Consider the following 25,238-nt stretch of genomic DNA (forward strand, 5'->3'; position numbering starts at 1 on the left):
CAACGCGCCAACAATGCGCCTGAACACACATCGTTTTCAGAATAGCACGCCCAAGGGCGCAAATGCATTTGCTATTTAAACAACGTGGCACAGGACGTGAAAATGATAACTACGTTGGACTGAAACTAGCAAAAAACATTTGCGGCGATTTTGCTACAGTATGCTTGCTCATCAAATAGTTAGTTTACAATTTTAGAGATCCATATAAAATCTCTGATTGCATAGGATCTCCTCCATTACATAAACCACTTCTTCCCAGAGCCTTCAAGTATCCCCACTAGAAGATCAACCCTAAATACCAATATATCTTTTACAGAGATCACTCCAGTCTACACAGTCAATCATTATTCAATTAACTAACTCCATTCAGAATGCACACAGACGAGTTGGAGACATGCTTGTGAACTCTCTCACTTAAAAATGAAGAGTAGTGTGTGTGTGTGTGTGTGTGTGTGTGTGTGTGTGTGTGTGTGTGTGTGTGTGTGTGTCTTAGGAGTGTACTTAAAAGAAGAAGAAAAAAAAAAGGATAGTTAAAATAACATGAGGCCGGAGAATGGCAAGTTAATTAAGGTTTAATTTTAGTCGATAAGCCCGAGAGATGAACCACCATCAAACACAGGAGAACGAGGGATGGAAGAGAATCAGCCAGAGGGAGAATGAAAAGTAGCGCACGGACAATACGAGTATGCATACATCCACAGTAAGCTGCAGAGTGTGTATGTGGGTCACCATGGGTTAAACTTTATGCCTCAAAACGACATAAACACACACAACTTACAGTCAGAACACATGTAGAGCTGCTGGATTAAAAACTGTAAGATGATCACACACATCCACATTTTAACATATCACTGGGTTAACGATGTAAATAAGTAAATGATGAGTAAATGGATAGAAACACAGATGCGCTCGCTCTCGCAAAAGGGTTAATGAGATCGCAGAAACCATGAGCTTCTTACAGCTAAATCAGTTAGCATGATCCAGTGAGTGGTATATGTATCTGCATGTGTGTGTGTGTGTGTGTACCTACTTAACCATATTTTATGGACAATTTTTTACCCACAAGTGAACTAAAACTCCTTTTGGGGACGTCCTAATTTGTAAATGATATGGAAGCTTGTTTCCAAAACGGAATTAAAAATAATTTCTATTGTTTTATATATACAACTAGCTATAAATGCTTTTAACACTAGTTTTAAATAACCCACACCCTAACCCTCACAGAAAACTATGCATTTTTACAAAAAAAAAACAAAAAAAAACTAACAACCTTTTTTAACTTTATTTTTATACTCTTTTTATGGAAGGTTGTTTCTGTCATTGTTACGGGCGGACGGACACCACCCCTAACATAAATGGAGAGACGCACACAGAACAGCTCGTGTCCAACATAAGGGGTATGTTTATTTAGTAGGTTGTTCAGAAACAGAGGCAGTAATACTGAGGCGGAACGCTTTTGTTTCCCGGGGTGGACTCCTAACGCTTCAACGACAGCACGGCAGTGCATAGACTCCTGGCTCAGGCTCTGTGTGCGCGCCCAGGTGTGCTTCGGGAAAGCTTTTGTAGCTTCAGTATACGGCTGCGCTCAGGTGTGGCTCATCTGTAATTAAGAGCAGGGGAAACTCAAACACATAATTAGAACACAGCGGAGCTGAGGGACGTAACACCCCCACCCCGAAATGGTGACCTGTCGCCATACTCTAAACATAGGAAATACTTATTTTTACTCTAGCCTTCTGTGTTCAGCTTTCAGGTATCTGTATAGGCCTATGGAAACAAAATAGAATTACAGGAATGTAGTACTTTGGTGTATAAGGTCAACTCATAGGCAATACACACTTATGTGTAAAAAAGAAAAAAAACATCGCTAGAGACTTATATTAGATTAGCAGGCTCAATAAACTAAAGTAAATCTCAGAGTAAATAACGAGTATATACGAGTATATATAAAAAAAATTCATAAGAAAATTATTACTATTAAGCATCCACCCTAGACAACGCATCTGCGACAATATTGTCTACTCCTCGGATATGTACAATTTGGAGGTTAAACGGTTGAAGCAACAAACTCCAGCGCATTAACCTGCGGTTAGAATTGTACATGCGACTGAGGAACTTGAGTGGGTCATGGTCAGTATAGACCTTAACTGGATGTATGGTAGAACCCAAGTACACTTCGAAGTGTTGAATAGCCAATACTAGAGCCAAAGTCTCTTGCTCGATAGTGGAGTACCTTCGCTGGGCAGAATTAAACTTCCTTGAGAAGAAACTCACGGGATGATTTACATGGTCTGCACCTGACTGCAACAGTACGGCACCGGCGCCTACGTTGCTAGCGTCCACAGCAAGCTGAAACGGTCTGTTAAAATCTGGCGCAGCGAGCACGGGAGTTGTCAGTAAGAGAGCCTTGACGTTTTCGAATGCTCGGTTACAGGACTCCGTCCATTCAAACTTAGTTTTGGGGCTCAATAGGTTAGTGAGGGGACAAACCACAGTCGAAAAGTTCTTACAAAAACTGCGATAGTAGCCTACCATTCCTAAAAATCGGCGTAACGCACGCCGGTCGCAGGGCACAGGAAACTCCTGAATAGCGGCTACTTTAGCCATTACTGGCAAAACATGTCCTCTACCAACTATCCGCCCCAAGTAAGTGACAGTGGCTTTTCCGAATTCACATTTTGCTAGATTTATCGTGAGCTTCGCACTGGACAGTCTACGGAAAAGCTCTTGAAGTTGTGTCATGTGTTCGGACCAGTGTGTACTATATAGGACTATGTCGTCCAAATACGCCTCGCAATTTGCCATTCCAGCTAAAACAATATTTACTAAACGCTGGAATGTGGCAGGTGCATTCCGCATTCCGAAAGCCATAACCTTATAATTCATAAACGCATCGGGGGTCACAAAGGCTGATATCTGTTTTGCTCTTGGTGTAAGGGGCACCTGCCAGTAACCTTTTAGGAGGTTGATTTTAGTGACAAATGTAGCCGAGCCAACACGGTCCACACAGTCATCCATCCGCGGTAGTGGATAGCAGTCTGGCACAGTGATGGCATTAACACGCCTGTAGTCCGTGCAAAACCTGTAAGTGCCATCAGGTTTTCCAACTAAAAGGCACGGGGAACTCCACGGACTAGAGCTAGGTTCAGCAATATTATTCTGTATCATGTACTCAACTTCCCGTTTCAGGATAGCTCGCTTTTCTGGGTTTACTCTATATGGGTGCTGTTTAATCGGGCCCTTATCACCCACGTCTATGTCATGTTCCAGAACGGTGGTCACAGTCGGAACATCTCCGAATAATTCAGGAAAATCATCTATCACAGACGATATGTCAGTTGCTTGAGAGGGTGTTAAATGTGGCAAATGATTTACAATACCGGACAGCATAGCGGAGTTTTTAAGTCGACCTTCAATCACGCACCGCGACGGAGGAGTCACCTCATCATCATCATCGTCTACCAGTGAAGACGGCAACACGGGGACCTCGACAGGACCGGGTACGTTAAGGTCACACAAGCTATTTTTAACCTCTTCACGTGTATAATATGGTTTAAGCATATTTACATGACAGACGCGAGAATGTCTTCGTCTGTCTGGGGTCACAATTACATAATTCAGATCCGATTTTTTTTTTTCAACAGTATATGGTCCACTGAATCGAGCTTGAAACACAGAACCGGGCACGGGTAAGAGAACCAACACTTGGTCTCCAGGTTTAAACGAACGGGCTCTGGCCTTGCGATCATACCATGTTTTCATGCTAGATTGGGTCTTCTCTAAATTCTCTCTAGCGAGTTCACGCGCTCTGTGTAGTCGGGTGTGAACGTCACTTATAAATTGTACTGCACTACGAGAGGTAGGCTTGCTCATCCATTGATCTTTAATGACGCTCAAAGGCGTGCGAACATCATGAGCAAACACTAGTTCTGCAGGGCTGAAACCAATTGACTCTTGCACGACTTCTCTAGATGCCATAAGCATCCAAGGAATCGCCTCTTCCCAGTCTGCACCCACCTCCAAACAATATGCACGCAGCATAGATTTTAGCGTCTGATGGTAACGTTCGAGAGCGCCTTGGCTCTCCGGATGGAACGCGCTAGAAATGCGGTGCTTAATTTGGAGCGACTTTAGGACTTGAGAGAAAACACGCGAAGTGAAATTGGTTCCTTGGTCCGTTTGAACGATTTTCGGTAGCCCCACAAAAGCAAAGAATTTTAATAGAGCCCTGGACACAATTCTAGCAGTGATTTTTCTCAGAGGCACCGCCTCTGGGAAACGAGTAGCAGTACACATGATTGTTAGTAGATACTGATATCCACTTTTCGACCGTGGAAGAGGACCGACACAGTCAATGATTATTTTCTCAAAAGGCTCACCTACGGCAGGTATGGGGTACAACGGTGCAGGTGGAATTATCTGGTTTGGTTTACCACTAACCTGACAGACATGGCACGTCTTACAATACTGCCGCACATCACGCTTCAGCCCCGGCCAGAAAAAGTGACGAAGAACACGGTTGAATGTTTTAGTCACACCTAAGTGACCAGAAACATAATCATGCGCGACACTCAGAATTGCACGTCTATTTTCAGTCGGCATAACGATTTGTTCAATGTCATTCCATTCATTACTTTTGTGAGGCGTCCACTTCCGCATAAGTAAGCCATCTCTGACAAAGAAAACAGAACTCTCGCTGGCACGGTCTGAAACAGATTGAATTGTATTATAACATGAAACAAGAGTAGGGTCTTTTTGTTGAGCACTAATGAGTTTCTCTAAAGATAACGAAATATCTGGTTCTATGGTTTTTCCTCTGTTCCTCACATGTACAGGACTACTGCGGCACGGAGCGGAAGTGGGTTCAAGGAGCCTCTCACACTCCGCAGGTGAGCAACGAAACTGTCACTTAGGTCGATGTCAAGGGGAGGTACTGTATCCCTCATCCTTCGAGTCTGCGACCTAGTGACAACACTGGTGGGAAAAACTTCTGGGAATTTTTGTGCGCACTCATCGGGGCACTCTTGAATGAGCGGCACAGACACAACCTCCGGTGGGACATCGCCACGGCTCCATACGTTTCCACCGGCTAGGTCATTGCCAAGGAGAAACGTGACACCGGGGATTGGTAAAGAGTCTTGAACACCAACAACCACATCACCACACACCAAATCTGAATCAAGACGCACGCAATGTAACGGCACATCAAGAAAACCCATCTCGATTCCTCGAACAAGGACACTACTACCAGTTGCAGTCTTTTCAGACAACGGCAACAAGCCGCGAAGGAGTAAAGACTGTGCAGCTCCCGTATCACGCAAGATGCGCACAGCGACAGCCTCCTCACCAGGCACAGATACGGTCCCATTCGTCAGAAAGGGCTCGTACATGGACTGGGGTTTCTCTGATTTTAATGCTGCACGAAGGACAGGCGACATTTTCTTCGAAGAACTAACGAGACCCATTGGTTTCGTGGACTGTTTTTTTTTTAATATTAAACAGTCCGCCACAACATGCCCGGGCTTTTTACAATAAAAACAGTGTCTGTCTTCTTGCTTTACTGCATTCTTTTTCGTGTCTACATCAGTGGTCGTAGAGGGGTTAACTCTCAAGCGAAAACGTTCCCTGGCAATGTTATGCGTTAAGACATATTCGTCAGCAAGTATAGCAGCTTCAGAAATAGACTCGGCCTTCTGCTCAGCTAAATAGGTTGCCACAGCGGTTGGCAGGCAGTTCTTAAATTCTTCTAAAAGAATTAGTTCACGCAATTTCTCCTGACTATCAACCCGCTGTGATGAGCACCAACGATCAAACAGAGCTGCTTTATCTCGACCAAATTCAACAAAAGTTTGACGCTCAGCTTTTTTTAAGTTTCTAAACTTCTGTCGGTATGCTTCAGGGATCAGCTGATAGCACCTCAACACTGACGCTTTCACAACATCATAGTCACCGCTCTGCTCCACTGTTAGCGATGAGTAAACCTCCTGCGCCCGTCCCACTAAAACGCATTGCAGGAGGAATGCCCATGCAGTTCTCGGCCAATTTAAATTAGTCGCGACACGCTCAAAGTGGGGAAAATATTTTTCCACATCTCTTTCCACAAAAGGGGGCACAAGTCGGATGTGGCGAGTGACATCAAATGAATTAGGGTCAGAAGGAGCGACACCTTCCCTCTGAGCCGCGATTTCTAACTTTCTCAACGCGAGTCGGTTTTCAAGTTCATGCTCACGTGCCTGTGCTTGCATGCGCTCACGGTCGAACTCAATTTCCTTCTCTCTGATACCTAACTCTCTTAACCGAATCTGCAGCTGTAACGCTTCTGTAGACACGGAGGATTGTTTCTCTACAGGCAGAATGCCCTTACTAACCAAAGCAGCTTGTAAGACGGTCTTGATTGTATCTTTGGTGCGCTTTTCAGCAGAAGTGAGCTCAACCTCGTAAGTTGCAGCCAAATTCAGTAACTGCTCTTTCGAAAATTTCAAAAATAACTCGATAGAGGGTTCTTTAACGAATACTTCCTCTGTTGCCATTTTAACGCGTAATTTTTAAAGTGCTTGTTAACGTTTAATTTTAAAGGTAAAGACAGTTAAAGCGCGCACAAAATTTAAATTACAAAAACTACAAATAAACACTCACCAAAGCAGTTTAACTGCGACAAAGCTACGAGGTAGCGAATATCTAAAGTGGTCAAACGAAAAGCACAATATAGGCTACAAACGACCACGAATTTTAATGTCCACCCACAAATTAATCAATACGCTAGTACAATCAGAATTCCAGCGCTCACTAAATAGGCGATATGCCACAAATTATCACAAGCTATACAACTAAACTAAAAGGTATTCTGATAGGCAAAAATGTTGTCCCACTTCTCTAACTAACTATACACAAAAACCAAAACAAAATCCTAAATACCTACGCAATCTTCAGTGGCTTACTCAGCTCGAGGCATCTCCTACGTGCCCCCTCCTGAGATATCCACCAAAATAAAATAAACGTCAACTAAACAAAGGAACAGACAATCATAATTGCTCACCAGAACACTCACCAAAATGTTGTAGCCTTCAAAAGTTCCGCAATTCACACTAAAGTCCGACTTAATCAAAATTATTAATCTCGGACGAGCCTCCAATATGTTACGGGCGGACGGACACCACCCCTAACATAAATGGAGAGACGCACACAGAACAGCTCGTGTCCAACATAAGGGGTATGTTTATTTAGTAGGTTGTTCAGAAACAGAGGCAGTAATACTGAGGCGGAACGCTTTTGTTTCCCGGGGTGGACTCCTAACGCTTCAACGACAGCACGGCAGTGCATAGACTCCTGGCTCAGGCTCTGTGTGCGCGCCCAGGTGTGCTTCCGGAAAGCTTTTGTAGCTTCAGTATACGGCTGCGCTCAGGTGTGGCTCATCTGTAATTAAGAGCAGGGGAAACTCAAACACATAATTAGAACACAGCGGAGCTGAGGGACGTAACAGTCATGGAATACAAAAACTGAATAAAAACATTTTTACTCACAATTCTGACTTTATATATTTATATATATTTAGTTTATATATTTAACTTGCAATTGTGAGTTTGTATCTCACAATTCTGAGAAGAAAAGTCTCAATCACGAGATATATCATAATTCTGACATTTTGTTTCGCAATTGTGAGTTATAGTCATAATTGTGACATATAAGCTCGTAATTGCAAGAAAAATGTCAGAATTGTGAGTTGACATTTTTTCTCAGAATTGCGATCCTATTTCTTTATATAAACAGTTACTAGAAAAAAATCTTTAAAACTAGTATTATAAGCATTTATAGCTAGTTATATATAAAAACAATAGAAGTCTTTGGAATGTCCCCATTTAGCTGTGCATAATGCAAATCTGCTTGCATATATATGTGTATACCTATAGACAGAGCTGTCAATCAAAACCAGTCAGTAATGGCATTTCACACACACTGGTGGTCTCTAAGCCCATTTCCCAGCAGGCAGCTCATCTATGTGACATTCTAATGAGATTAAGCTATCCAGATTTATTAAAGTAATTGCCATGTCTCATCACAATGACAGTATCATGCACCAATGACAGTGGCCCTGTCTCGTGATGGATGATTAAATATTTTTCATCAAATGATTGCTGATATTTGTAATGTGAGTTGTTTTGATGAATCTTAAAATGATTTTTAAAAAGCTGTATATATTGCTTATAAATATTTTAGCACATTTAAAGTGATCTTTCAGAAGTGTGTGTGAAGCTGGAAGAGACATCAGCGTGACCTTTAATGTGACCTTAAGCATGCTGATTACTAAAAATCATGAGGGGAAAGGTTAGAGACTCTGCGTGTGTGTGCTCATATGATTCAGTATGCAACATTTATGAGTCACCTGACATCATGTTTTATTAAACAACTATGCATTTAGAAATCAGCACTGCCCAACAAATTCATTTCGAGTGATTTTTTTGACAATATAAAATAAAATATCTGTCATAGAATTGTGATAATAACAAGCACTTTCAGAAACCTAATAGCAAAATTAAAAAGGTATTAAAATCATTGCAACATTAAACACTTGGTTTTCACCACAGGGGGACTTTAAACTTCAATAGCAAAAATGGTTTAAGAATTTGTAAGTTCATTTCACCGATTTAACGGAACTTTTGTGTCAACACTCAAAACTGTTAAGTCTTTGCATGACTTCATCAAAACATTTTTATAAAAAATAAATTAAGGTCAATATAGGCCTGTCGCGATAGTCAATAAATCAATTAATCGCATGATAAAAAAAATGAGCTCGATAATTTTTCCGGCCGCGATAATTCCATTTGCATGCTTGTTTGTTTTCCTCGTCTCTCTCTCTCTACCAAAGAGACTGGATGACCACTCTGGGTTCCTTAGCGTATAGGGACGTCCCGCGTGACGAGCAGCCATCTTGACGGAATAGAAAATGCTAAACCGCTGGTGATAATACAGCTCGTCGCGAAATATTTATCTCTATCATGCCCGAGCGATGCTGTGATACCGATAGCCTGCTAAGCTTTTGTATGCTTTTAATGAAGCTCCGGTGTAACGTGATGAGAAGTGAATAAGGTAGCTGTAAATGTCACCGAACTCAATGTCAGGAAGTTTTTCTACACATTAAATGCCTGTAAAAAGAACTTGTGGTGCTTCATATGGATCTATGATTCCTAATTCCTTTATCTTCCTCTTGTATATTTCTTTTTGTGATGACATGACGTGAAGAGTTAGCTGACGGTGCGCTAATAACAGTGGCAGTGTTCGTCTAAACCAGTGACCGCGACACTGAAGTGTGTGAGAACAAATGAATAACATCAGTGCTAACCACAAACATTTATTTATTTGGATTAAATATTTAAATATTAAATTTATCATTCTGTGTCATTTTTCAATGTCAATCTTTTCACTGTTTACATGTTTATGCCCAAAATGCTATACTATTCAAAGTAGTTGACTGTAATTCTCCTCTACCCTGTGTACATTATAAGCCTAGCTTATTTAACATCGTTACAGGCACCTCGCGAGCATTCATTCATTCAACTATTTTAAAAGACTGGAATAAACACCAGCACACACAAGCAATCTTTTTTTATAGTCAATTTAATTAAAAAATGCAAACCCAACAGGTATGAAATGTCAGAAAGAGAAAAAAAAAACCTGTTAATGGGAAGACGAGCTGCAGCTTAGCTGTGTGTGGTCTGCTTGAGAGCGGAGCACGCACACTCAGCTCTTGAGGGCAACTTCATTGCGAGTGTTTGCCATTGAGAATGCTCCGTAAACACCTGGCTCTCTTCGAGGAGGGAGGCCAGGCATACGCCTCTCAGGGTTTGGGTCCCGCATCTGCCAAGGCAGTACGGCAGCTCAGATCAAGGAGGTCGCAAATGGAATTGGAAGAGGAGCTTTCTCAGCTCTCACCTGCCGGTTCCACTGCCTTCATTCCGGACATGGAATCACGCTCTGTGGTTTCTTCTGTGTCGAGTGAGGGTCAGGTGTTAGCAATATCCAGCTCTGATATATTGTTAGTATCGAGGCAGGGGAGTGTGAGGATTCACCGTCTATCTCCCCTGCTTATGAGGAGCTTTTGGAGGTTGTGACTCGTGGTGTTGATAAACTAGAACATTGACTGGCCAGCCAAGAAACTGAAAGCTCATTGCAAGAGCAAGTTAGACAAGCGCTTCCTGTCAAGCAAATTCCAACCAAGTCAAAGCCTTCCTTTCTTTTCGGATCTCCACACTGAGGTGTCGAGATCCTGGACAAAGCCGTTTTTTGCCTGTGTTTTTGGTCCCTTGCTTTCAAATTATTCTTCAATTGTGGGACTCAATGAACCCCATATGAGCCTAGGCTCCTGTGCTACCAAGCCATGCAACATAACATCGTCCTTGCTGGGTAAAGGCCAGGTCAGGCCGTGGCGTGTCTGCCTAATATAGCTTTGTTGAAGGCATACCAGGCCGACCTAGTGAAGGCAAACAGACGGCCTGTGCTATTGGCATTTCTATAGGAGCAATAGTGGCCACTGAGAGTCATCTCTGGTTAAACCTCTCTGGAATAAGATAGAGTGACAAGACGTTCCAGCTGGACACTTCGCCTGGCCTCTTCGGTGACCCAAGTCAATACTGTCGTCGAGAAACAGGTGGTGTTGGTGTTCCAAAGGTACATCTCCCGCAGAGTCCTGGTCTCTGGGGCTATTACTAAGTAGCAGCCCTGGTTGAATACAAGTTACTTGAGGCGTGAGCAACAGAAGCAGAGTGTCACTTGTCGAGCCCCCTCTTAGAGAGACTGTGGGTTGAGACGGCACTTCAAGCCAAAGCCTTCGTAGGGGCGGACTGATCTGAGGACTGTTTCCCTATCGAGGAAGGCTTCAGGCAAGTAGTCCTGATGCCAGAGGTCTCCGTTTCCGAAGTGGAACTGTTCGACTGAGGCCTGCATGAGGAATTTGCCCATAGTACTGGACGGTCTGTCTATGGCACCCTTTGAGCCTTTAGAGTCAACTTTTCTTACTTGCAATTACCTCACAAAAAAAAAAAAAAAAGAGTAGGAGATCTGCAAGCCCTGTCTGTTGCCTCGTCCTGCTTAGAGATTGCTCCTGACATGGTTAAAGCTTTTCTTCACCCTAGACCGGGTTATGTTCAGAGAGTGCCTATTAATGTAGCACTCTCTGTTATCTTGCAGGCCTTTTGCCCTCCTCATTTTCAGACAGCAGACCACGAGTAACTTAATTGTCTTTGCCCAGTTCGGGCTCTCAGTTGTTACATCCACTGTTCATCTCAGTGGTGTAAATCTGACCAGCTATTGGTATGCTTTGGTTCTCCCAGATGGGGTTCCTCAGCATCTAAACAATGAATAAGCAAATGGATAGTAGATGCTATCTCGGTGGCGTGACCTTCCTTCGCACCAAGCCATCAGAGCCCATTCTACAAGGAGTATGGCTTCCTCTAAGGCATTATTGTCAGGGGTTTCCCTTCAGGGGGTTTGTGATGTGGCAAGCTGGTCCTTTCCACACACCTTCATTAGATTCTATAGTCTGGACATGGAGTCTACCCTAAGTTCTCAAGTGCTTGCCACTTAAGCTTTGTGCTCGGTATGACTAACACCTTTTGAGCAGGAATTTATTCACTATGGCATAGTGGGTATGAACATTCCCACTGCGTCGACATTTTGATCCAGCATTGAGTTCCCTTGAAAGGAAACGTCTCGGTTACAACTGTAACCCTGGTTGACTGAGGAAGGAAACGAGACGATGCATTGCTTTGCCATACTTCCTGCATGCCCGAGAGCAACGGACTTCAGACAATAAGAAGATTCAGGTGACATGGGACTACATTTCGCCAATGAGATTGGATTGATTTCACACGTGCTTCAGACACAGGTCACCCAGAAGCGTACCCATTCCGTTTTCATTTTGTTTCATTAACTTTTTTTTAAATTTGATATTTATATCTTATTTTATTTCAGCTTAATTTCAACAAAATAAACTTTAGTTTTAGTTATCAATAACCACACAGATTAATTTAGCAAAAAATAGTGTGGAAAACAAGCCTAGATTTTTTTAAGGTGTATTTAAAGCCAAAAATCTTTTTAACTAGATTTTTTATTATTTATTTTTAAATAAGAATACTCCATATTCTGACATCTTACTCATTTGACTACTTCTGCATACTATATAGGTGTGTGCATATTTGGATGCAGGGAGTGTCTTTATTAGTACTACAAATTTGTACTAATCAGATTGACTGAACAATGATCCATCTTTCAGGGTATGAGAAGCAAAGAAATCAGTCACAAAGAGGAGATGGCACTATAAAAATGGAATTTAGAAAATAATGAAAGAATATAAAAAAGAAAATCAGCCTTCATCCGAGACAGGATATTAAAAACGGGCCCTACATGCTGAGGATTCTGGGAAAACGCAGCAGTGCATGGCGCAAAAATTGAACATCGAAAGAGTCACTTATCAGCAGAAGACGCTGACCTGAAAATGTCTCCCGCTGGTTTGCAGCTCAGTGCACGGCAGTCACCCCTTCTTTATAAACAAGATTACAGAATGGATTAACTGCTGTTCGTTAATCCATTCCAAGTGTGTCAATCGTGCTGGGATGGTTGCGCTGCAGGCTGGTAAAGTGTGCTTCTAGACAACAACCACTCTGTCTAAGCCTGCAACCTGCTGCTGTAGGTGTCACCTACATGATATTACTTTTAGCGTCTTACCTACTCTCTCTCTCTCTAATTGAATCATTGATGTTGGATCGACTTATGCAGAGAGGAAATGTAAGAAGACTGATGCGATTATCTCTTTAACAGTTGCTGTGTGGGTATGAGCATGTGTGTGCATGTGTGTATCTGAAGGCTTATATGTTTTTCATGACGGAGACACATTGTTGCCCAAAGGGTTACTTTTCTCTGAAAGTAAACTAGTAAATAATACAAAAAAAAGTGCACTCGAAGGTACTGAGTCACAACTGTCATTCAAAGCTACAGTGTGTCAGTAGCCGTAGAGAAACTGACATCAGTCTGCACTCTGGCCTGCATCTTCTGACTCTTAAGTGATGTTTCATTTATTACTTAAAGAAGTCACAGTACTACTAAAATCAACTTCCAAAAACATCAATAACTGAACCAAAGCCAAAAAACAACAACAGCAACTTAAAAACAGCTTGTTCAGAATTTCCATATACAGTGCCCACAAAATTCTAACCTTTCACTGAAGTAAAACAATTTAAAGTGAGGGAAAACTCACATTATGCTTTTTTTTTTCTCTCCAATGCACGTTAGCCACAATTATTGGCACCCCTAGAAATTCTTGAGTAAAATCTGAAGTATATTTCCATTCATATTTCCATTTTTTAGCACACCAAGGTGACTAGGAGCATGAAATAGAAAGTGGCTGTAAGAAAATAGCTAAAGCATTGAAAATCCCCATTTCCACCATCGGGGCAATAATTAAGTTCCAATCAACTAAAGATGTTACAAATCTGCCGGGAAGAGGACATGTGTCTATATCGTCCAAATGCACGGTGAGAAGGAACGTTTGAGTAGCCAAAGACTCTCCAAGGATCACAGATGGAGAATTGCAGAGATTAGATGAGTCTTGGGGTCAGAAAGCCTAAATAAAAATTCAAACAAACCCTACATCACCACATGTTATTTGGGAGGGTTTCAAGTAAAATCCTCCGCGCTCCTCCAAAAACAAACTCCAGTATATTCAGTTGTCAGACACAACTGGAACTTCAAAAGGGACCGGATTCTATGATCAGATGAAACTAAATAAAAGAGCTTTTTGAGATCGGTTTTGTAAACACAGGGATATAAATTACCCCATGCCCACGGTTAAATATACCACTGGATCTTTAATGTTGTGGGCCTATTTTTTTGCTGGAGGTCCTGGACATCTTGTTCAGATACATGGTATCATGGATTCTATAAAATACCAACAGATAAAAAAATCAAAACCTGACCGCTTCTGCTATAAACCTTATAACAGGTCGTGGTTGAATCTTCCAACAGGACAATGATCCAAAACAAAAATGTGTCACTGAGCACAAAATGAAGCTTCTGCCATGACCATCCAAGTCCCCTGACCTGAACCCTATATGAGTGGGCTGAACTGAAGAGAAGAAGCACTAACATGGAGCTGTGAATCTGAAGGATCTGGAGAGATTCTGTATGGAGGAATGGTCTCTGATCTCTTGTCAGGTGTTCTCCAAACTCATCAGGCATTATAGAAGAAAACTCAGAGCTGTTATCTTGAGAAAAGGGCGTTGCAATAATTGGGTGCAAATAATTGTGGCCAACGTGAACTAGAGACAAACATTTATTTCATAATGTGAGTCCACCCACTTTCAATTGTTTTACTTCAATTAAAGGTTAGAATTTTGTGCATTTCTTCAATAAAAGATCAAGAATAAACGATACAGATTTATTTTCACAGCCGCCTTTGCTCATATTTACTAAGGGTGCCAATATTAGAGGAGGGCACTGTATGTCTGACAAAAGATACAATGACTATGGTTATAAATATATTTAAATACATTTAATTGTGATTAACCTCACACATTTTTAAAGTAAATAATAAATAAAATAAAATACACTACCCATCAAAAGCTTGGAATAATTAAGATTTTAATTTTTTTTTAAAGAAATCTCTGATGTTCACCTAGGCTGCATTTATTTTATCAAAAATAAAGTAAAATAGTAATAGTGTGAAATATTATTATATTTCTTAAAATATTTTTTTTTTAAATTGTAATAATATATATTACAATTAATAATAATATAATATAATTAATGCAGATAAAACAATAGGAAAATGTAAATAAGTTTGCAATGCAGTTTTTAGATGTGAGGATGCAATAAAAAGAGAGAGAAAGAAATGGTTTATGCAATGACTTCACTCTGCAGGAATTTGCATGAGATTTGCATGTGATATGAATATGACCCTCCACACACACACACACAGTCAACTGTATGCATACACAAACGTTTTTTCATCTACAAAAGCTCTACCTGAATCACCATAGCCAACATCTGCAGTGAGTGAGTTTGTGCATAACCTAGATCCATTCGTAATGCAGCCTACACTACAATCGGTTCAAAAAGAGAAACACACAATAGCTTGATACATACATAAAAGAAGTCACTGAGGACAGTCGGATGACAGCCACGTCCGATCTGTCAACTCACAGTCTCTGAGGATATTCTGCGAGTGTGTGTGATCAGATCATGATCCTCTGGCAATGAATCTTGTCAATGTCGATTAATCACTCGGGCCTCAGCTGGGCCCAAAAGAGACCACACTGAAAAGCGGATTTAAACCTGGAAATTAACTGCATTTTCTAGGATTTTGAACAATTTAAAATGTTAAAGTCCCCCTGTAGTTAATAATTTTATCCCTTAAAACTCATCTTTGATCACCAAAATGACATATTTAAATTCTTCATGCCTTAAAATAGCTTGAATGTAACTCTACAATCTTGCCTCATTTAGTTTACATGGTTCTATGAATATGCAAATGAGCCCCGCCTCCACTCATTCACACCAGCTCAGAGATCCACTCGTTGACGGTCACACATTGACATGATTATTTACAAGGTAGTTTGTGACGTCAGAAACACCAGCGATTTCAAAATGCATTTTTTTGAGAGGGGAAGTTACATAGTTTACCTTTAAGATTCTGCATTATTTCCAGGTAATCAAATATGCAAGTTTTTGACACTGACCATGTGAACTCTTTGAGAATGTTTAAAAATAGCATCTTGGACAAATAATGTTGGATAACATGATTTCACACAAACTGTTCAAGCAGCTCTAGTGTTGTTGCTATTAAAACAAAAAATAGAATGAACCAAATACTGAGATAATTTGAAAGTAATAATACTTTTTAAATTCTACTTTTCACTCAAAATGCTATGCTGATGATACAATTTGTAAAAAAAATGTTTTTATTAAACTATAAAAAATGCAAATAGAAGCATTTTCCCCACTGGAATGCATTGTAAAATATACAGTTTGCCGCTGTCCGTGGTGCTGATTGAAAACAGATACAGCCACATACACGGTGGGTATGTGTTATTGCTGATCTCACACCTCCTGGACAAAATAACCTCCATCCACCAACAGTTGGCCTCTTTGGCAAACCCATACTGTAGTTCACCATACAGTGTTTCCACCACTGTCTCAACCGATTTCCCCTTCACTCTCCTTTCTTCTTTTGCCTTGCCATCTGAACAAGAAATTTCTCATCTCATTTACAAATCAAATTCTTCCACGTTTACCTGATCCTATACCAACTCATCTGGTAAAAGCCTGTTTTCCTTCTCTTTCTTCTTTTATAACTCGCATTATTCACACTTCTTGTAGCTCCGGCATTGTTCCATCATCATTTAAAATAGCTGCTATAACCCCAATTCTTAAGAAACCTGGTGCAGACCCTAACAATTTAGATAATTTCCGTCCCGTCTCAAATCTTCCTTTTATTTCCAAAATTCTTGAAAAAGCAGTTGCAGCACAGGTCCATGCTCACCATAGTAAAAATTAACTTATATGTGTGTTTTCGGTCAGGGTTTTTTTCTAAGCATAGTGCGGAAACCGCCTTGGTGAGAGTAACTAATGATCTGTTAATGGCTGCTGATGGCGGGTCTTATCTATTCTTGTTTTGCTTGATTTGAGTGCAGCTTTTGACACCATTTCACACAATATTCCGTTTAACCACTATGGTATAACTGGTATTCCTTTCGCCTGGTTCACTTAATACCTTTCTAACAGCACACAGTTTGTTCAATTAAAAAATTTCAATCTCAACCTTCTTCTGTTAGCTGTGGTGTCCCCCAAGGTTCTGTCCTAGGTCCCCTATTGTTCCTAATTTACCCTCTTCCACTTGGTAATATCTTCTCTAAATTTGGTATTAAATTCCACTGTTACGCTGATGATACACAGCTCTGTATCTACAAACCCTGATTCCATTCTTCCGCCGCCCTGTCATTCTTACCAACTGCCTTCACGAAATTAAAGTTTGGTTTTCTACCACCTTTCTTAAACTTAATGGCAGTAAGACTGAAATACTCCTTATAGGCACTAATTCTACTCTCTCTAGGTCCTGCAGTTTTTCATTATCCATCCAGATGGTTCCTCTGTTTTTTCCTTCCTGCCAGGTTAGGAACTTGGGGGTCATGTTTGACAGCACTCTTCCATTTGAAGCTCGCATCAGTAGCAAAACCAGGTCTTGTTATTTTCTTCTTCATAATATTGCTCACCTCTGTCCATTTCTCACCCTGCGTAAGTTCCGCTTAGCTTCCTATCAAATTCTGCATTGAATTCAACATTTTCCTCCTCACTTACAAATCTCTTCATAGCATTGCTCCACCTTACCTTGCAGATCTCTTACAGTCTCTGCTCGTCTAACCACCATGGGCCATAGGGCTTTTAGTTTTAGCCTTGCTTCTTCTCGCCTTTGGAATTCTCTCCCAGGTAACATCCGTAATTCAGACTCGCTATCTCAATTTAAAGTCAAACTAAAAAACTCACTTATTCAGAATAGCTTATCCTTCATGATTACTGTCTGCACTCAAATCAAGCACTTTTGGTTTTGTTTTTTTGTTATTTTTACAGTTGTCATGTTTGTATTTGTTGATTTCCTCTTTTATAGTTTATTATTTATTGTTATTTATTATTTTCATATTGTTATTGTTGCTACTTCTTGTTCGTGATGTATGGAGACACTGAGTGATTTGAAAAGTGCCTTAAATAAATAAAATACATTAATATTATTGTTTTTGCCTGCAATATGCTGTCTACATTTAAACTGAATATAATGATTAAATTACCTGATTATTTATTCATTTGGTTTGAATTCCCATAAATGCAGACTGTGATTTTGCTCAGACACATCCACACAAATAGCATGACAGATATTTAGAGCAATGCAATAGGCATTTGTAAACAAAATCACCCAGGGACTGTATGAAATTTAAATTGCATTTCTTTCTCATCATTCAAGGTCTAAAAGGGATGTTTAACTAAACCTCCCTATGAGAACATTTACCAGCCATAAATATCTATTTTTACTTTCCATGAAACAATGTTATTTTCTTAAAAATATATGCAATTATCTTGACATCAAGTTCTCTTATCATTTTTTTTTTTAATTCATTAAACAAATGACAAATTGGATAACGCACAAATTAATGCCAAACAATTTGATTCAATTTCTGCTTATGTTTTGTATATTATAATGCAATTTAATTTCACTCATTTGATAAGTGACCTTTGGAGTTGGCATAAAGAGGATTATAGGTTATTTGTTATCCATGTCAGTGTGTCAGAGACAGATCTGTAGAAATGTCATCTGGCAGGAGTGTGAATGTGTGTGTGCGTGTGCGTGTGCGTGTGTGTGTGTGTGTGTGTGTGTGCGTGCGTGTGTGTGTGTGTCTGTCTGGTAAACCCCACGATCACAACGATAGTAATAACAGTAATTTTTGAGCTTGTGGGGACATATTTTTGGTACCAATGAGGAAAACAGCTTATAAATCATATTAAATTATGTTTTTTAAAACTGTTCAAAAGTTTTTTGAGATGGGTTTAGGGATAGAATATACAGTTTGTACAGTATAGAAATCATTATGTCTATGGAATGTCCTCATAGGAATACTAGTGTGTGTGTGTGTGTGTGTGTACTTGTTTTCATGACAACTGAGGACATTTTTATGATAACACACCTGCAAATGAGGACACTCGGGAAAATACGTGATTTATGAGGACATTTTGGTGGTCCTCATTTTTCAAATGGCTTTAAAAACATACTAAGCAGTGTTTTTTTTTAAATGTAAAAATGCAGAATGTTTCCTGTGATGAGTAGGTTTAGGGGTAGGGTTAGTGTGTGTGTGTGTGTGTGTGCTGAGAAAAAAACTAATATGGGTGATGACCTACAACAGCAAACAAGAATTTGATTACATTCACTTACCAGATTTTCTTGAAAATATTGAAATAATTGTTAAAGCTTTAAAGTACAAAAAAACATCTCAATTACTTTGCCCAGTAAATTCCCAAATCATCTTTTTTTTCTGCCTCATTATAAAATAATAATCAGTTCAGCAGTGAAGCAGTTTCCTAAACATAGACAAGTAGAAGTCTGACTCATTTTAGTGGAAATTACTCAATTGATCACTCAGAAGTGTTCTTGGAAAACCCTGAGCAGCACTTTGTGTTCCTTTTGTAGTGAGATAAATAGTCTTGTATAGAGATAATTAGTCTCACAGGCCGACATTGAAGAAGGTTTATCAGACACTCGGGGGTGGGGTTTTATGACTTGAGCCAGTAACCCACCAAAACACCCTAGCAACTTCCTAGCAATGCCCTAGCAACCACTCAATACACCTTAGCAACCACATACTCACAGAAAAAAAAGTTAAACAATTGTACCCTTAGGGGTACAACATCTTTCACTGGGGCAGTACCTTTAAATGGACATATTTGTACTGTAGTAGTTCATAGTAATACCTTAAGTGTTTATACATTACTACTCTAAGGTACTTAAATGCACACAGTGGCTTTTTTAGAGCAGCCCTTTTTAATACAATTCATTTGTTTGATCGAAACTTTCCTAAATAAGCCTTTATCTGACCAAGTTCTTCTGTGCTCTAAATCACTTTCTTTTGACAGTTTGATAATCTCTATTCAGTTTTCTCCACCCAAAATATAGTTTTCATGCCTTTTTCACTATTTCATGCTTTTCATCTTCAGAAAGATCTTTTTTCATCCCCATATTGCATAAGAACCGTGACTTAATGTGGAACAGTCACTTTAAGTAGGTTTTCAATTTACCTAAGAAGACCTGGCAAAGTATTTAAGAAAGGTTGATACTAAAGAAATCATGAAAAATAAAACAAACATTTTCTTTGAAAAACTAAAATCTGAATGCTTATTTATCTGAAATCCAACTGATATGTCACTTGCATAATAATTTGGAACACAGTGTACATACACAGCAGACTTTTTGCAGTTTAATATTCACAAGCATAGTCCATATCGAATTCCATGACATTCAGTGTTATACAGTAAATTCCATTTTTATGACTAGAGCCTGCGTTTTCCTCATAGCGTAAATCATAGGGCCCGATATTGCACTGCAAAGAAAACTGGCCAAACCAATAAGATTCATTCTTTCAGAGTCCCTAATGTTACATAAAACTAGAACTTGGTGATGCTCACAAACAGACTATTTTGCTGAGCGACAGTGGATATCAGAGGGACCGGCTCTCTTGTCTCTGCACTCTTGTATTTGATGTTAAACAGTGATAAACACAACTGTGAATACAAAAATACGAATGGGTGTTTGAAAACATGTAAATACTTTTAATTTGACTTTCTTTCTCTCCATGACAAGCAAATGGAAAGTTGCACAGCGCTTTATGTTCGGCATAACGGGTATTTTTTGATTTTCCATAAGTGCCACCTACACATTTATTCAGTTTGTTCTGTTATGCAATGGTCTGAACAGACAAATCACACTCGAAAAATGGATCAAATCTTTACACCGGTAGAATTTGTTTTCTTTTATTTAAACTTTACCAAACAAGCGTTATAAGTAAAGTTGATGCACATTTTTAAAAATTTAAATACAAAGTTCTGTCATGAAACTGTAGATGGCACAGGCTGATAGGTCCTTAACTCAATCTACATGCAATCACATCATTCTCTGTAGGGCACAGCTGATTGGTTTCTGCCATATCAGTAGCCAATGAACTCGCTGCTTAACCTTCAAACACTCAGTCAGCATTTCCTGTTGAAGTTGCAGAGCACTTTCAGAAACCCTCCACCTTCCCCAGCTCCACCTGTATAGACCTTCTACGGGTAATTCATGTACGCTATATTGTACAGCAAGCAATAGCCATCATTTCACCGTCTAAGTTAACTACAGACCCGATATAGTCCAGCTACAAGTAACCTAATTCTAGCCAAAATAACCCTGAATTTGTTACATGCCTTTTTTCGCCAAAATAACTTGCGAGATGTATGATACTCCATCATGTAAGCAAAGTCTGTGTGTTGGCTTAATTTTTTTTGATATGTCTATATGCAGCCTGTGTGTCTATTCTTGAGTTATTAGACGTCTATTAAATATTCACTGACAGCCCAAATTTTGCCTTGTTTTAGCCTAGACGTCAGGGCCGTGTTTAGGTAATCCATTACCATGCTAAGGACTTGTCAGGACAGAACTAGGTTTAAATGTCCACTGAAATGCCGTGGAACACGCAACTTTGGATGACACGTAATTTCCACTGAAACAGGAAGCTAAGGCGGGACATATTGAATGGCTCCTCCCCATTTTCAAATAGCCAATAGCATTTAGTTTACCTCACAGACTGCAGTTTGTACTTGATCAGAGCTGCTGATACGTTGGATTTATTAGTAGAGGTGTGAATAAATTCTAGCCATTTCTTTCTTAACCAACGTACAGTTAGCCTGGCTAACGTCAGACCTCGTCTCATTGAGATGTGGTCTGGGAACCACATGTTCATTTTCTTGTATTTGAGGCGTGGTTTACGAATGCCCAGAGCCGTTTATTGGGCGCTACGAATGTCTATCAAATGCACCTGTACGTAGCTCATAGCCAATCGTTTCAATTATACCAGATGACGTATGTAGAGTGGCAAATTCGACGAGGAAGAAGACGAAATAAACTTGCGTTCTAAACTACTTAGAACACTATCTAAGGCTGCATCGAAAGGTAACTTCGCGTCTGCTGCCATGTTGGATCCATAGATATAAACAAACTGCTTCGGTGTGTCGCATAGACGTCGTCATCGTCTTGCTGCTCCCTCCCCGTTCTGTGATTGGTTCCCTTTTTGAGGGGAAAATCTGGTCCATGGTGTCCAGGCTGCCTAGCAGCGTGAATAAAATCGTGCTGCGCACAAGGCAGCATGGGGAAACCCAGGCTAACGTACAGTTGGAAAATGGAATAAAACTCGAGCATTTGAGAAACCGAACACACATCTCCAACCCATATTGCTCTGTGACGTGTCAACGGTCGCTTTGGCCAGGTGGTATTTATAGCATAGGGGGTGGGACGCTTTAGATTCTAGAGAGCATTTGATTGGACAGAAGATGTGATGAGAATCTGAAGTCCGTGGTGATGTCATAAAAATCCGCGATCCATTTTAGCGCAAGTTGTACGTTTTGAATGCTTATATCTCCTAAATGCAAATATTGTCATTGTTTTGGAACACACCAGCTTATTCATATCCTTAAGGCTAACATATTCATACTAAAGGCTAAAAAACTTACATTTTGATTTCAGGAGACCTTTAACTTGATATGGCTTCTAATATGGAAGCAAGATGCATCTCATTCTCAACAGTCAAAGAAGTCAATCCTGTGCATGTTTACATACAAAACAGCACAGATGAACACAAGAATGCATCCTGTGTAAACAGCCTTTTACTCTCTGAGTCACAAATGGTCACAACTGTGTTGTAGCCCAGAGTGGCTTCAGGATAAACTCAATTTCATCATGTATTTGCGGTCGAGGGGTCTGTCGACTGGCTGGTGTGTGCAGAGTGCAGAGGCACTGACCTGCTGGAGGGTGGTCAACGGCTGCTCTGAAAAACACACTGTGATATAGTCTTTACACACGGACCTCCTGGCATTTCTGGAGCTGCAGCCAACACACGCACACATACATGCACGTCTGCTAGTTAAGACACAGAAAGATACAGTGAAAACACATTCATGTGTGTAAATACAAACAAATCAGAATATGCTCACATACACACATGAAGCTTCAACATTTCATCCAGCGACACATACAAAGTGAGAACATGCATGCGCGCGCACACACACACACCACAGCCATCTGTCAGACCCAAGTCCCCCCTGTGCTCTGGCTGTCGTAGATATAATACAGTCTGCTGATTGGTTAAATCTGTTACCACCTTATTATAAGACACAGGGACCTGTGATAAAACGCACACACATGTACAATAAATAACTTCTTTTTTCGCAGGAAGTGGAGACATCGAAACACTTGAGGAAAAGAGAGATGACATTCAGGGAGAAGGACATGACAGACATTCACATTAAACTTTCAAACCTCTATAAATCCGTTTTTTCACCTGAGTGCTATTTCAATCTCTCTCCATTTCTCTGCATCGTCTCATTCCATCTGTTTCATGCGCTTCTAATCATTCATCTATATCCAGCCTTCCAATCATTTTCCAATCTGTGCCGCTTCCTCTGGAGTGCTGTTCAATAAGGCTCTGAAATTTGACCTCTTACATCACGTTGGCACACAGGCACTCATAGACACAGACACAGGTCCCTAATGCCCTGTTTTTTAATTAACACATTATTGCTTTGTAGTAATATTACCAGAGGAAGAGAGAGAGAGAGGAGGATGGTCAAGAGTCAGACTAGGACAGTGTGAAACAAAAATCTACCCAACGCAATGGCTTCAAATTGATATTTACATACTAAATTGCAATCGGTCTTATTTTGTACATTACCATTCAGAAGTTTGGAGTCAGCAAGATTTTTTAATATATTTTAAAATATAATTTATTCCTGTGATGGCAAAGCTGAATTTTTAGCATCATTACTCCAGTCTTCAGTGTCACATGATCCTTCAGAAATCATTCTAATTTGCTAATTTGCTGTTTAGAGAAACATTTCACATTGTTATCAATGAAGAAAACAGTTTTGCCACTTAATATTTTTGTGGAAACTGTGATACATTTTTTCCCCGGATTCTTTGTGGAATATAAAGTTCAAAGGAACAGCATTTATTTGAAGTCTAAAACCCAAACTTACCTTAAAACTTTAACACTGTTATTTTGCTGCCTTGCAAACTCATGTATTTCCTTCAGGAAAAGCAGATCTTGTTTTGAGATGTAACCAATCGTGTGTGGCCAGACGGTTTTTGAAGACTCTGGCTTTTATTTTTCTCCCACACAAGACGGAAATAGGCTGCCAAATTCAACAGATTTAAGTGTTTTGCTGTTTGGCACCACAAGAAGTTGTGTTTACACATTCCCATGCCATATGTTAACACTCATCTTTGAGGGTGAAACATTTGATAGCCAAAAAAGAAAACAGAAACTAAACCCCATTGGTGTGAGTTTTGTGTGAGTGTGCGTGTGCGTGTGCGTGAGAGAGAGAGAGAGAGAGAGAGAGAGAGAGAGAGAGAGAGAGAGAGAGAGAGGAGAGAGCGTGAGCTACTGCCAAACTGACAGCGCTGTAGGTAATCCTCAGCAAACAGGAAGTAAGTAAATGTCAGCACAATTACACACACCTACAACACAACACCCAGTGGGGTTTTCATAGTGGGTTCCAGGGGTCCACAGGTAATTTCAACAGGGAAAATAAGAAAAGAAAAAGAAAAATAATTCTAAAGACTAGATAAAATAAGTTACATTTTGATTATTTTTTTAAAAAGTTTTTAACTATAGAAAATAAAAATTTGCATATGTTAAGTTTCAAGTTTATTTTTCGCTCTGTTTTTCCTGGGGTCTGTTCTGCGTACCTCATTTAATAAATCTGAGATGATTTGACAGATGCCAGATCTTCTTATCATGATAACTGACCTCTGGTTAATTTGGTTCTTAAAATGCATTTGCGGATTTGATTAAAATATCTGGATTAAGTTGTCTGAGTTTACTGCGCGTTCTTGTGTTCATTGGAAAGGGCAGATATATCCACGTTTAAAACCATCATCAGCAATGCAGCGATTAATAAAGACAGATTAATAAAAAAGAAAAAAAGGAAATCAGGAGGATAAGGATGCTACGGAAGAGGATTAGGGCCAAGCAATAATAAAAAAATAAAACCATTTCGAGATTAAAGTCATTATAATGCGAGATTAAACTCGTTAAATACAATCTTGAGAAAAAACTCATTAAATTTCGAAAATAAAGTCTGTGTTTCGAGGAAAAAAAAGTCGAAATGAAATGTAGAGAATAACGCAATCGATCAGTGTTCATTGCATAGCCTACTGATAGAGGACACGGCAGAGTTGGATCACTTGGTCAAGCTATATTTTAGACTTTCTTTCAGTAACAAAGAATAGAACATTCTTAGGTCTAGGTCGGCTAGGTCTTTTTAGAAGAAAAAATCAGTCCAATTCGCGCGATGTACTTGCTTTTGTCCAACATGAAATTCATCGAGGTTTCGTGGTTTCCCAGGATACCATAAGACGCATTATTAAACTTGTTGATCCTCAAGGTGTGGAATTTCAATGAAGG

General features: G+C 39.9%; 1 protein-coding gene across 3 annotated transcripts in view; it reads right to left on the reverse strand.

Annotated features, from left to right (window-relative positions):
- Nucleotides 1-25,238, reverse strand: part of dlgap1b (discs, large homolog-associated protein 1b) — a 150,949-nt gene that overhangs the window by 109,835 nt on the left and 15,876 nt on the right. The window contains exon 2 of one of the 3 annotated variants that reach the window (XM_084102778.1): nt 22,576-22,693. The exons of the other annotated variants lie outside the window; for them this stretch is intronic. The gene's annotated coding sequence lies outside the window, so the exon portion shown is untranslated. The remainder of the gene's footprint in view (nt 1-22,575; nt 22,694-25,238) is intronic. 3 annotated transcript variants of the gene reach the window in all.

This window comes from Abramis brama, assembly GCF_963993115.1.
Source record: "Abramis brama genome assembly, chromosome: 24".
In the NCBI taxonomy this organism is placed as follows: domain Eukaryota; kingdom Metazoa; phylum Chordata; class Actinopteri; order Cypriniformes; family Leuciscidae; genus Abramis; species Abramis brama.